This window comes from Scomber japonicus, chromosome 19 (genome assembly GCF_027409825.1).
Source record: "Scomber japonicus isolate fScoJap1 chromosome 19, fScoJap1.pri, whole genome shotgun sequence".
NCBI classification, from domain to species: Eukaryota; Metazoa; Chordata; class Actinopteri; order Scombriformes; family Scombridae; genus Scomber; species Scomber japonicus.
Window position 1 is genome coordinate 21,926,167 of NC_070596.1, and position 14,964 is coordinate 21,941,130.

Consider the following 14,964-nt stretch of genomic DNA (forward strand, 5'->3'; position numbering starts at 1 on the left):
TAAGTGCATGACGCAAAAGATTAAGTGAACGCTGCAGACTTCAGCCATAATGCATACTGGGGTTTGTTTTTTTTTGTGTAAAATGGACATAGTAACATGACGAGCCAGATGGTTTGTTACACAGAACCATCTGAGAACTCATCCATTAAAACTGTTTGGAAAAGGACATGCTCAGGTGATTGGATGAACGTCTCTATCGCTGTCTTACCTTGTGAGGCAGCTGGATATGTGACACTGATTGGTGTCCGAACCATCAGTGGTCCACTAACTTGAAGCCTGACAAGATGGATTCTTGCATGACCTCAGAAATCCAGCTGTTTCACAAGGTAGTGGACATACCTCATCATCACCCATTAAGTGAAGCATTATAGGGAGTGTGGTTAGGGAGTGTGCATGATTTTAGGAACCATGAATAGAGACAAATATTCTTTCCAATATAAAGATTCTTTCCAAAAAAAGCTGTCTCACTGAACCATAAGTGGAGCTCTCTTCTTACAGGAAAATGCCATGTATACTAACAAATCAATATTGGGGTGGCATTAGGAAATGAAAATATAGAGATCAAACTATTCCAAACCTAACCCTAACTTTAACAGATTTTTTTTGGACAGTCTGGGGCATCGGACACAATCTGTAAACAACACTAACATACACAGATACATAGTAAAGTCGAAATGGCAAGTATGTTCACAAACAGTTGCTTATTTACATGTCCAGCAGGCACAGAGCAACATTAGCATTCCTCGGGAGTCATCCTTCTAAAGGCCCCCTACGGTGGTGCCCAGTCTGGGGGCAGCGACCCCACAAGGAGTCACAAGATCAAACTTGTTCACGAGGTGATTAGCGGGAAAGGAAAGCAGAAAAAAACATATTTCAGCTACATAAATTAGAGCTTATTTTTCCAGTCTCTCCTCTAATCTTTTTTTCTAAGAAACGACTGTATTCCTTTTATGCTCCAGAAATTATTCAAATAAAATATTCTTTGACTGAATTGATTACAACCAGTGGGCACATGCTACAAGGGGCAAAAAGGGGCCTTGCTGTGTTTTAAGGGGTTGGGAACCACTGCCCTTGATGCTTAATTTGGTGCTGCTTTTATCTTGCTGCAGGCTATCTCCACCATGAAGTGGAAATTATGTGATTGACTCTTTTCAAACAAGATCAGTGTGTCTCTGATCAAATTTCACATTCACACCTCCAACAGGAAGATTGTTTTATTTTACAAACTCACAGTGATTCATTTGCTTAGACCATTAGCCATATGTTCACATTTTACCTCATTAAGGCTACAAATCTTATTCCATGTTTAAAACCCTTGTATCACTTGACATGATGCTGCTTTTAACTTGTTTTATAGATACTGTTTAATTTATGATATTTTACACAAAATTTTAATTAAAACCACCTTTGCATCAAGCTGACAAGGTGAACTTTAAATCAAAATAAGTAAAGTTTTTCCTCCATTGCAATAATTAGAGGCTATAGAAACATTCCCATTAGGACAGAGCAAAAGTACGAACAGGTGATAACACACAAGAACATTAAGGAGGATCACATGCCTTCAGACTGTGAGGATTACAAAGATGAGTGAAGGCCAAGAACACAGCATCTCCTGGCTGAGGCCCTGAGCCTCAACTCCTGGTGCAAGAGTCGCTGTCAGCAACCAGACAGAGAACAAAGAGGACATTATAGTTCAGACAGTAACACCAGGATAACTTACAAACAGGAACAAAACAGCTAAATACAGATTAGAAGCACACAATGTCAAAGCATAAAAAAGAAAGAAAAAAACATTACACAGTAAAAGAGAGAAGAAGATATCACACAAAGTAAAAGAAAACAGGACTTACGCTGAAAAACCACTGGAAGCGAACAAATTGTGCAACATCTGCTAGCAAGGACGCCACAATGTCAACAAGTTTTTAGCCTGTTAGCATTTCTTAGCAACTTGCTGCTTTCTCTGTGTGCTACTTTGTGCCAAGTTGCATTTAAAACCAAAAAGTGCACACCAAAGTCAGTAGGCTTCATCCTTTTGGAAGCATAGATGTCTGTAGAAACTTTCGTATCAATCAGTCTAATAGTAGTTGAGGTATTTCATCCAGAACCAAAGTGGTGGACAGATGTTACCATCACTAAAACCATACACTATCATGGATGAGAAAAAAGGTGTTCAGGCATGTGTTTGTATGTGGGAGTGTTCAGGCAGCTTTGTTCATCAGAAAAGTCTTTATATTTATTGAGGGATTTAGTTTCTTTAGCAATCTGAATGTAATAATCCCACAAATGTGATCCTACACTTGACGGAAAATTGATAAGCGATAGCGAGTGCGGTAAATGGGAAGGTGGGTGTTATCGTCTCTTCACTATGAATATGATCAAAAGGAGAACAGTGGGAGAACAAAAGCACAAGGAACACCACAAACTCTGGGAAATGGTTGATATTGACACAGTTTTATGAATATGGGCCAGTATCTTCTTTTATTATACTGGCTATGAAGGTTGATATATGTTACAATGTTTAATCACCTCATACTAAATATATATATGTATAGGTCATATGATATTTATAATCTATCCTTTATAGTGCAAATTCCCTTTTTTATTATCTGGCCTTTTAACACCCTCTTTCTGCCCTGTAGCAGACGTAAAGAGGCTCTTTACAAGAAACTGGTCATCACCTGAAACTGTTAGTGGACATTCGCTGCTGAGGTAACCAGGCGGAGAGTGCAGGGCAGCAGACAAAAGGTCTGGTTGTGAGATGGAAAGGTGTCAGTGGAAAGAGGAGGGAGAAAGCTTGGGGAAAAAAAGGTTAGTCGGTGAGGGAAAGTGGTGGTATGGGGCTACAGGGGAGGTAAATGTGTGTTGGAAGAAAACAGCTGAAGAGAATTGGGGGGGGGCGGGGGGGGGGGGGGGGGCAAGGAGGGGAAAACCTGATGTGCAATGGGGTGAGTGCAAGAAAGCAGGGTGTCTAAGGACAGTTGGTGAATGATTAAAGCTGTGTTCAATATCTACATACATTTAAGTGTTAGGGCCTAGTTTCCTGATCATGGAAGTTTCCCAAAGCAGCACTGAACACACACCTTTATGAGCTTCTTAATATCGGCTGACTGCGGTGATGAAGATGAATACCTTTTAAAGCAACTTTGCATATTTCACTGTCTGTAAGCCAGGCTACATATTGAAAATACACACATCTCAAAGTCTAAATGTTGTAATCTACACAGATAAATGATTTTTCCTGGAAATTGTCTGTGGCAATGAAGCTAAATGTGCAGAAGGCCTACAATCTACAGCTGTTTTCAGTTCTCCTAATGCTCCCAGTCACACACAAATCTAACCCCCCCCATCCAGTCCATCCATGTGAAGCAAGTGTGAGCAGGTACCTCTAAACTGTGAGATCTTTACACTTATTAAAACTACTACTGGTGTTATTTAGAAAAAAGGCATGTTCCTCAATTGCAACACTACTCTTTATAATTAATGTTCCAGGGTGGAATCAGGTTGAACAAAATAAATGTTGATTGATTTAGATGCTGCTCGAGGCAGGACTGTACTCTTCAAATCACATTAAAACTAAAATGAAGCGTTATTCAGACTAGCTGTGTGTAAGCATGAGACAAACATAGACGTGTTAAACAGAAAGATATGAAACCTGAAAATATACCTTGTGGGTAGTGACATTTCAGCCAGAAGACATGAATATATGCAAGAAGAGACGGAGGATGATGACAACACAGACTAGCCGATCAGTTGCTGAATCATTTTGTGTGTATGTGTGTGTGTGTGTGTGTGTGTGTGTGTGTGTGTGTGTGTGTGTGTGTGTGTGTGTGTGTGTGTGTGCGTGTGTGTGTGTGTGTGTTGGTTTAGTTTTACTTTCTAATTTAAACATCACTCATTTTACATCAGATTTTATTATTTAACAATGTTCATGAGGAAGTAGACATGTAGTTTTTGGTTCCTCCTCCTTAAGAAGCCTCCCATGAGTGGGCAGGAATCACTTGTTAATCTATCGTTTCTGTCTTCAATTATGGTGCTTTTCGGAAATGACAACGGCACTTTGCTCCCATGCATGTGTGTATTATGGAAGTGACAATAAAATGGATTATGATTCTGAAACACATCTTAAGCTTAAAACATCTTAGCCTAAAGGTGCTTTTGGAAAAGGAGGCCCAGATTGCTAAAATTGGAGTGATGAAACTCAAACACCAAAGTTCAGGATGGATAATTTAAACTTGAACATCCTCTACTAAGGATAATGAAACACAAAAAGACACTTCAATTCAAAGAAATGGTTTTTCAAAGTGAAATATCGTTTTAAGTGCTCACTAGTTTGCTTCCACAGGCTCTCAGCTCACTGCTTCACTGAGCTGAGGAGGACTGCATGGCACCAAAGAAATGTGCCCTATTGCTTCAATCATACCGCAGTGCAGATTTCACCCCCATCTGCAGCGAGAGAGTCCAACTGGTCTTTTTTTTTTTTTTTTTTTTTTGGGATGACATTCTGAGACATGAAAGTGACTCATAAATTAAGGTACAACTTGTAGCAAATTAGATTCACTCTAAAGGTGTAGTAGACGGCAGTGACTGCACTTCCAAAGGCAAGAGTGTTCATTTCTGGGTATAATATTTTATATAAATAGCACAAGTCAGGGGTTAAATTGGGATTTGTTGGGTGAACATGTGGCGCTTATAGACTAGAAAATCTGATTCATATCATTTAACAAACTGTACATAAAATATAACAACATGAGACAATCTCCTGTGTGTCTGTATCAAGTATAGGTATGGTACTGGGAACAGTCTTTTTAATAGTTACATTAGTTTAATGTAACAATTAGCCACCAAAGATTGGCGGCTGCCCACCACAAACTACCTTGCACTGATGTTATAGCATCATTTTGTAAAATCAAATTATTTTTTAAGCAGAATATCAGAGCAAGTTACATTCTTTTGTTAAATTTGCCAGTTTCTGACCTATTTTTCTCTCTAACTTGCCATCCACCTTTCAGCCTGCGATCTGTGCTGTCTGACTGACTGACAAGTGACTGAGCTCTCTGATCCGCTAGGTAGCTTTTAAGGAAACCCATTGACAGAAAAAAAAGGAAATCCTGTGAAAATTCTCATGTTCACAAGTATTTACATCACCTAACTCAGGCGTATGTCCTCTACAGCTACAAAGAAAATGTGTTTTAGTTATTTTTTGAATTATTAAGAAACAAGTGTAAAAATATATGAATTGTTGATGATGAGTTGATGATAGGATGATGAGCTTCCACCTAATGACACAGAAGAGCGTAGGGCCAAATGAACCCTGGTGGCAGCCCACAGCCCACAGCTCAGGAACTCTTTCAGCGTAGTATTTGTCTGTTTTATCCTCTGTGATATTAAAATTAGTGCAACATGAGCTCCATATTGTGTAAAAATAGAACCACAAGTCACCAGCTGGCCTAGGATCAGGACCTGACAGAGACTCTCTCTGCTGTTTCCGGCTCTATTCTCTCACTTTCTAAATAAAGACTGAAGGTGAGAGGGCAGTTTTAAACAAAGGAAAGCTTAAACACATTTTGCAATATCAGAAAACTCCTCCAGCTTTACAGGCAGCGTAATTACTTCTAGGCTATAACAAAACTGCATGGAGGTATGAGGTGAAAAATGTTCTTAATCTTGGACAAAATAAGGCTAAAAAAAGCCTTTCCAAATGTTGTCTGCCTTGTTATGGTGCATAAAAGGTTGAGGAGAGAGATTTAGTTACTTTAACATGTTAAAGTGAGACATTACAGACAGAAGTGTGACCATAGTTTGACTATAAATCATCTTTGTCCTTTAAATCGTTGTTTTGTCCTTGAACCAAACCTTGTTATATGGGAACTTCACCCTATACAGTAAAAAGAATACTAGTCAGTGTGTGTTGCCCCCTAGTGGAGAAACTGTAGAAAAAGCAAATAGAGAAAACTGAAGTGTTAAAGGCTTTTGGCATTTATCTGAAAATGATATCATAGTTATTTATATAAATTAATTCATTATTTTATTTTAAGTCTTTCTTCTCTCACGGCCCATCCCTCCTTGGAATTATAAGACACATTTACAAGACCAATGCAGGTGATCTAATAATAAAAAGCAACAACAGTAGAAGTCATCCACCCCTGTGCTGATACAAGCTTTTCTTTTCTTCCTGAGCTTTCACTAAATACATTTGAAGGTCTTTTTTTCAAACAACCATGTTAGATTATGCGAGTCATCCATATCCAGCCGTTCACTTTTCTATCATTTATATGATTAAAGTTAACACTACAGAGGGCAGCAAAAAAAAAACAACCCAAAAAACCGACAATTAACACTAATTTTCTCCCATATCACATAATATGGAATTCACATAGCCTAATTCAACATAATGATGTGTTTTGTCCCACAGTGTAATGATTTGTATGTGTGGACTTTTATGCTATAAATAAGTGATGGAGTCTTCATCATGTTAGGATCCCAATGTCTGCTACAATTGTATCTGATCTGCAGTGCTGGAACATTTACTCAAGTTCTGTATTTAAGTACATGTTTGAGGTACTTACTTTACTTCCACTCCTCTACATTTCAGAGGGAAATATTGTACTTTCTACTTCACTACATTTATTTCATAGCTTTAGTTACTTTTCAGATGCATATTTGACATAATGGATAATATAACAAGCTTTTAAAATACAACACATTGTTAAAGATTAAAGGTGGTTTCATCTTTCAGGCATCTTATAAAAAGCAGTGTGTAGCCCGGGGTCACATTTCAGATGTCAGATAACAGCTCCATCAAATAGTGATTTTTCCCTCTAAACTTCTCACATGTTCTTATTTCAATAAATGTTCAAATGATCCAATATTTCAACAAAAACTTGAAAACAGAATTGTATGTCAGAACTTTGTTTTTTCTTCTTTCCTCACCCATTAATCATCTCACGACCCCTCACATTTATCTGCTGACCCTTTGAAGGGGCCTGACCCCGAGGTTGGGAACCACTGGACTAAACTAGCTAACTGTATATAAAGTAGTGTAAACCTCCACCTCCAGCAGCTACAACAGTAACATGCTGCTCTAACACTGATGTATTAATAATCTAATGATGTCATATATAATATCAGTCAGAGGGACCAAACCACTACTTTTAATGCAATATTATTACTACATTTGTCTGCTAATACTTATGTTCTTTTACTTGAGTAGGGTTTTACTTGTAATGGAGTATTTTTACATTGTTGTTCTGGTACCTTTACACTGCTCATCAGACAGAATAAACACTTAATTTACACTTATAGTAAAGCAGTTTCTTCATGATAGTCTCATTCTGTTATCACATTAATCATAATAATAATAATCAAACAGAGTCTGGCTGCTTACTGTAGGAGTCATGATGTGATTTGACAAAATGGGTTCATCTAGTTAATCTCATAATGTGTTTGCTCAGAAAACATATATCATGACAAATGAAGTAAATAGTTGCTGATTTTCTTCCTGTATATCAAGTCGTGACTGACGTGAATGAATCATTAGGCTGACTGAGCTGTTTTACAGAGTTTACATCAAATTAGATCATTAACAAGATAAACTTCTGGCTCATTAATGACCATTTTACTCCCGTAAGATTGAAAAATACGTCCACAAAGCCAAATAAAAGTGAAGAATGTAAGAAATCATTGTGCTGTCGATGCTCCAACATTTATTAGAACGCTTTCATGGTTAATCTACAATCAGACAGGTTGTTTGTGGTATTTTATGTCTTATCCAAGAGACAAAAAAAGAAATCTGAGGGCGGAAGTTTGATGGCGCCTTATGTCACTGCTGATACATTTGTTAAATCAATAGTATCTGTTAAAAAAAACCCAACAGGTTGTTTTCACGTTTCAGCTCAGGAGATAATAATGGCTCTAATTATTACAGTCGCTGCAAAGTTTCAAGTGAAGTTGGCACACAGAGTCGATATGAACCTCTTCATTAAAATTGATTATTTAACTTTTTTTAGATTTTGAAACCTTGCTGCCATGATTTCTTTTGTCATTTATTCTTATCTTAATGTGTGGGTCTATGTATTTTACCTTTTGATTCTTACTTCTAATATCATACTGCCCACTGACTACTATAAATGCAGCTTGAATCTGACTCATTGACCTCTTCATATCAACATTATTAATAAGCACTAACAAACTTTTGTGATGAATATTCATGGAAAGTTAAACTGGAGGAAGTAGGTAGAGACATATTCATTATTTATATGGGACAATATCAGTTTATGGGGCTTATTACTGTATATATTGAAAATGATCTTGTATAATTGTTGATTGTTTTAACCCCTCCACATATAGTGGTCACTACAGTGGACAGCCATTCAAAAACTGTTTTCTTATATATGCATGATGATGGGTTTTTATGGCATAGTTGCACTTCAGCCACCACAGAGGACAATAGTGCATCATTCCATACATTACCACTTTATCTGCAATAATCAGTAAAGTTATGTAATTGGATTTTTAAAAAAGCCTATAGCCTATAGAGAAATAAAAACAACTCCTGACTGTTATCATAATTCATGCATGAAAGGATTCACATTTTGGCCAGTTCACATAATTCTCCCATGAGTTTAGCTGATGTGTTGGAAATAAAACAATGTAAAGACTAATTTAATGAATACATTTAATGAATTTATCAGATCAATCAAAGCAAAACATTTTTCCCCTACATATGCAGATAATAAGTTGATGATGATAATGATATGATATTAATAATAGCAAGAGTAATAGTCAGCACATTTCTGACTAGACTGCCTGGCCTATAATGCATCTTTGAACAGTGATAAAGCTCCCAGACAGTCATGCTGACAGTGTGTGAATGCTTTTGTTGGTTGTATAAGTTACAGTAAGCCTGTACTGTTTTAATGTAGTTATGGCTCCTAAACAAATCTGCTCTAATCTTGTTACAGTCCTGACAGACGATGTAATCTGGCTGCCATCTAGTGGTGCTGCTGTAATAGTAGAAGCACTTTGTGTACAGAAGCATTTTCTCAATTTGACTTGACACTGATTTGATAAAAGAGAAAGTGCTGAGTTTTTGTGTGACGTGATTTAAAGTCCATTGCCCTTTCTTAGATGAGGATTGATCATAAAATGACTAATTCAAGCAGTTATTAATGCTTGAGTCGTTGCCTCATTACAACAACTAGAGGTGAGTGTCTGGGAAAAAAGTCATTGATTATTTTAATACAGAAAATGTAAGGGTGCTACATTCTTAAAGATCCCCTCCAGACATGTTTTGATTAATAGTTTGTGTATGGGTTTTTTTTTTCCATAAAAAAAAGAAGTTCAGTAACCTAGTTTGAAGTTCTTAAAATGGCATCTACTTCTCCTCCCTCATTAAAAAATCCAGAATCTATGAATATGCAAATTGTGTTTTATTTCTAAAGTTGAGCTGCTGGACACAAGATGCCTCCTACTTCACTTTAAAGTTCATTCACAGTTTATGGACACTGGAGGTTTCAAGTTTCCACATCATACTTTAGTAAACTGCATCCTGGACAAAAGTGATGTCATAAATAATGCTTGCAGGAACACACGGGTAAAGGACTGGTCACTATTTGTCCAAGTCTGTCCTAAAACAATAGTCAGGTGCAGAAATGAACATTTAAATCTGTTGTTCTTGCCATGATCATTCCTCCTGTTCATACTGACCATTAGACGATCCCTTCATAATGCACTTACAGTATAAGTGATGGGGGACAAAATCCACAGTCCTCCTTCTATGCAAAAATATTTTCATAAGATTCATCTGAAACTCATGAAGCTTCAGCAAATTAATCAAATCAAGTAGACATCTTTCAACTTTACAGTCTTTTTAGTGCTAAAGTCCCTCTTTTTAGTACTCTACTTCCACTCAACATGGAAACACAAAGAGGGAATCTGATGCTAAAAAGACTGTAAATGTGGCAGATATCCACTTGATATGGCCAGCTCAGACTACTGGAGCCTCATATAAGATTCAGACAAACTTTTAAGTGCACAAATTGACTGTGTGGACACATTGTGGATTTTTGCTTCCATCACTTATACTGAAAGGAATGATTACAGCAAGGAAAATCTCTTGCAGTGTTCATTTTGGCGCCTGACTGTTGTTTTAAGACAGACATAAAGAATTGTGAACTTATCCTTTTAACTTTGGGTTTTAAAGTCCTTATCCACTCAAAAATATGTTTTTCCTCTTGTTCCCTCAGTTGGATATTTTAGGTTCACTGTGCAGAATGATATATATGCAGAGTTTGACACTAAAAGGCTGTTTTTACATTCATTGCTGAAAGTGGAACGTTCCTCTTTACTCACTTTAAATCTAAGACAAGCAGAATTTGTGACATCACATCTAAATTGGAGTCAATCGAGGGCCAGTATTCAATTTACATAAGTGATGTGATGTGGAAACCTGAAGCCTCTGAGTGCACATACACTGAGAATGAACTTTTCAGTAAAGTAGGAGACATCTTAAACTTTTGAAATGAAACACATTTGCATATCTATAAATCCTGGATTCTTCAACGAGGGAGGAATAGATGTAATTTTGAGGATTTTTAACAAGGTAAGTTAACATTTTTTGAAGGCGATACACATCAGTCACAATTTATGTATTTCAAGTAGAGAATTTTCATATGTCCCGAGGCGTGTCTGGAGCTGATCTTTAAGGTGAGTAAAGAGAAATATTCAGCCTTCAGCATATCAATGTGAAGACAGCCTTTGGCACATGCATCATTCTGCACAGTGAAGCTTAAAAGTAACAATAAGACAAACATATTTAGTGACTGGAAGTGGACTTTAAGGCAAAGTGACTACAAATAAATCTGTATAAAGCTTACTGTAAATACTGTATGTGCTTTAAACAGAGACTCTGCAGACGTAGATACAGTGAAACAGTGATGTTCAAGGCAAGCTTCACACAGCAATATCTTGAAATTAGATTTGAGCAGAGACGTTGAACAGTTTCCATTTCTAAGAGAGAACACACTCAAAGCTGTTGCTGCTGCTGCTGCTGCTGATGTCCTGTGAGATTAAGCTCTGATATTCTTGCCAATGTCTACTGGCAGAAATTTGACTCGCAAGCCATCACAATCTCACAATCAATTTAATTTAGAAAAACAACTTCACCGCTCGTTGTCGTGAATGTTTAGGTGGTTTTGAAGACTTGAATCTAAAGAAGCAGATTTGGCTGAAGTAATCAAACCAGGGGAACCAACAAATATAAAATAACAAGTTGTTTACTTCATTAAGTATATCCCCTTTAGATCTCTTACACGATACATGCACTTTTGATGTTAAACCCTTTTGACTTACATTCAACGATACTGCATGTTCAGATAGTACAAGCAGCAGAATATTACACCATTTAACATATCACCATTTACAGACTGTTACTGTCACTTACTGTAAATGTTAAAGGGCAGATTTGAGTATTATAGCAGCAATCTCTAGCAGTCTGAGTGAAGAATTCCTACAATATCCAGGGTCAGCAAAGGTAGTGAGTCCACTATATACAACCAGCAAGGTCTAATATCTGAAAGAAAGTAATCTGAGTACTATTTAGTTTGAATTATGGCGTAGTTAACTTACTTAAATTTAAAGAAAAAACTGCACTAAAATGCAAACCTTGCCGGAGAACATTTATGTATGTACCTTAAGCCAAAACCATTAAGATTAACATGGTGCACAGAGCAGAAATAAACAAGTGGGGGAGTTAAGTTAGACAGCAGCTTGTTAATCAAACTGGCGCCGCTGTTTGATTAGCGATTTAATTTGTTCCCGGGGGGACATCATTAGGTGGACAGTGGTCCATCTCAAATGAGAAATGTCCTCACAATTCAAAAGGATGAAGCTGCTGTTATACTTTATTGTTGTTGTCAAGAATCTCAAGAAAATACTAAAAATAATGATTGCATTAGTGCATCTCAACACCTTATGACTCAATACTTTTCTGACCCTACACCATCTGTACTGTAGCTCTCAGCCCCAGTACACATACACTTTTTCAGATACTAATTATTATTCCAAGCAGAATAGTTTTTTTAGGTCTTAAAACAAGGGGTCAGCAGTCAGGTTCAACGATGAGCCGTTAATCAATGCAATGGAAACTATGTTTATTTCATTCATTTAAGAATAAAACAGATTTACAACACTGTATCTAAAAGTGAAAATGGCATCAACACAGCATTTCTCTTCCACCGCCACAAGTTGTTAAATTCACGTATTAAACTTTAATTTCTGTAAGGTTTATTAGACTTTAGATAGCATGCCTCTGCTGGTGTGGGGGCAGGATTACATGTAACAAGGATATATGACAATAACTCGATTCACAGGAGCCTTGAGTTCATTTTGTTATTTGTAGATTTGTGATAAATGATGGTAAAGTTTTGATGTGAACTATGAAAGTCAGAATATTCATCAGAGGGCCAAATTTTTTTTGCTGCAGGGCCGTATTTGGGCCATGGACCACTATTTGCCCATTACTGTCTTAAATCATGTGTGGAGGGGATCTTTAAGCTTTGATATGATCACATTATTGCAATAACAAGCTTCAGCCTGTGGATGTCAGTCGTCCCATGTTTTTGAAAAAGTGAGAGCTCTGGACAGCTTGGCACCATTGCTCTACATGTAGATACTCATCATGCATAATATACACTCTAACTGTGGCTTTAACTTTTTATCACCTGAATTAAATCTGATCTGGTATTGGGGATTGTCAGGATTGATTCAGTAAATATTTATCCGTGTGTGTGTGTCTGTGTGTATCTGCAGAAGTGCCCACTGCTCATCCAAACAGTGCAGGTGAGAGAAAATAGCTTAGAGAAACAGAAATAGGTTGGTCTTTTTTTATCTAGGCTGTGTCTGTTCCGACGGGTGTTTGGGGATAGCTTGAGGTTAGACCTGAGAAGTGAACAAAAACACAGAACGGGTCGTTTAAATAGGGCATATGTTTCTTTGCTCTGCGAGTCAGGAGGAGATAGGCCTGAAGTATTTTCTCTCTTGCAGTGTTTCGGCAGTCACGCTGGGGAATACTGTGCAGTGAGAGAAATGCACGACTCTCTTCCTTTGTAAGACAAGGAGGTTGTTTCATTGTTTCAACTGAACAGAGGGCCATTTTTCACTTGTCACCTACACCAGCTCATACAGTCTCCAAATACACAACTAGATGCTTCTGTCTCCGGCAAATGAAGCTAAAATTTTGAATTTGAAAAAAAAAGTCTGTGGACAAAAAAGTGGGTGTCATTGTAGGTGTTAAGAGTTTGAATGATGTTGATGATGGAAGGCATATTTAAGATCCTTAATTAAAAGTAGAAAAACTAAAATCCTGTTTTTAAATTTTTAAATTTTTTATTATCTGCAAAATGTACTTGTTAAGGAACTTCTTGTACTTTAATGATCATGCATTAGTGTATTATTAATATTATTGATGCATACATGTGTAAACAAGTGAGCAATGTTGAAGCTTGTCAAGGTGGAGTTAATTTATTTATATACTATTGAGTAGTTACATTTGTGACCATGCATAACGTTTTATTAACTGATCATATATTTTATGTGTATTATTTCAAAAGTCAATAAAGCTTTCAAATAAAAATCTAGGAAGTATAAATTAGCATAACATTTGAATTACTCCAGTACAGTTAAGTAAATTGTAACTGGTCATTTGTCTAAAAAGGCAATCTATGTTCTCAGGTGTGGTAATTAACTACATTTTTTCTTTTCCTTTTCCTTTTGACTGAGAACAGCACAATAATTGCACAATCATTTTAATTGATTTGATAAGCTTACACTGGGAATAACACTGGGAGAAGTTTTAGATTTAGCAGTTTTCGGGAGGTTTTACTGTTTTATACATTTTGAATATAAGAGTAGGAGGCAACACGTGGACCGCTTGCCTCGTCTCTCTTCTGGTGTAAGGAATCAAATTCCCTGAAGATCCGATCCAACTCAAAAGAAGAAAAAGGTCAATTCCCACACACACTCATCACCTCTGCATTGATTTACTACAAAAGAGAGTCAACGTTTTTTAATAAATCAATGCAGAGGTGATGTGTGTGTGTGCGGGAATTGACCTTTTTTTCTTCTATGGAGTTGTTTTTCACACTTTCCCAGAGTCAGAAAGAAATAAATGCCTCCAGACAGACCTTAAAAAAAAAAAAAGTATTTGTTGTAGTCTGAGATATGTCAGACAGCATTATCAGGTTATCATGGCTCAATTGTTGAACATCAAAGGGATCATAAAACATAATCATGATCCTGTAGGCATCCAGGAATTAAAGGAAATGAATCAAGTAAACTGAGGGGGGGGGGGGGGCGCCTTTTTCCAAATAAATCAAATATGATGTGAGCCAATTTGTAATATTCACAGTTTAACTTACTGGACAAATAACACAGGTTCAGATGTTATGATTTATGTGTGATTTGGTTAGCTGAGGAAAACCCTTTACCTGCTGCGTGAGACTGATAAGGCAATGCCCAACAGGACTATGGACAGTATGTGTTACATAACAAAAGAAAACATCAAATATTCATATTCAACCTCTGACTAACGCTACTACATTCAAAGCTTTAACAGACTGAGATCTGCTCAGAGTACAAGCTTTGCTGTTATTTAAAGATTTCCTTTCATGTAATAATAATAAAATACAAATGCAACTGAATGCACTCACTAAATAAAACAGATACAAATATAAAGAATATGCTCGTTTACCAATCAACCTGATAGCTAGATATTAATAAAACAACAGATTACATCATTGGACCACAGATTTTTAATTAGTTGTTGAACCTTTAAGAATGTCACAGCTCTGCCCTAAAGCCTCTCTAAACAATAAGAGGGAAAAAAAGAAAAAAGTCAATTCCTACACACACACACACACACACACATACACACATCACCTATGATTTGATTTATTACAAAAGAGAGTT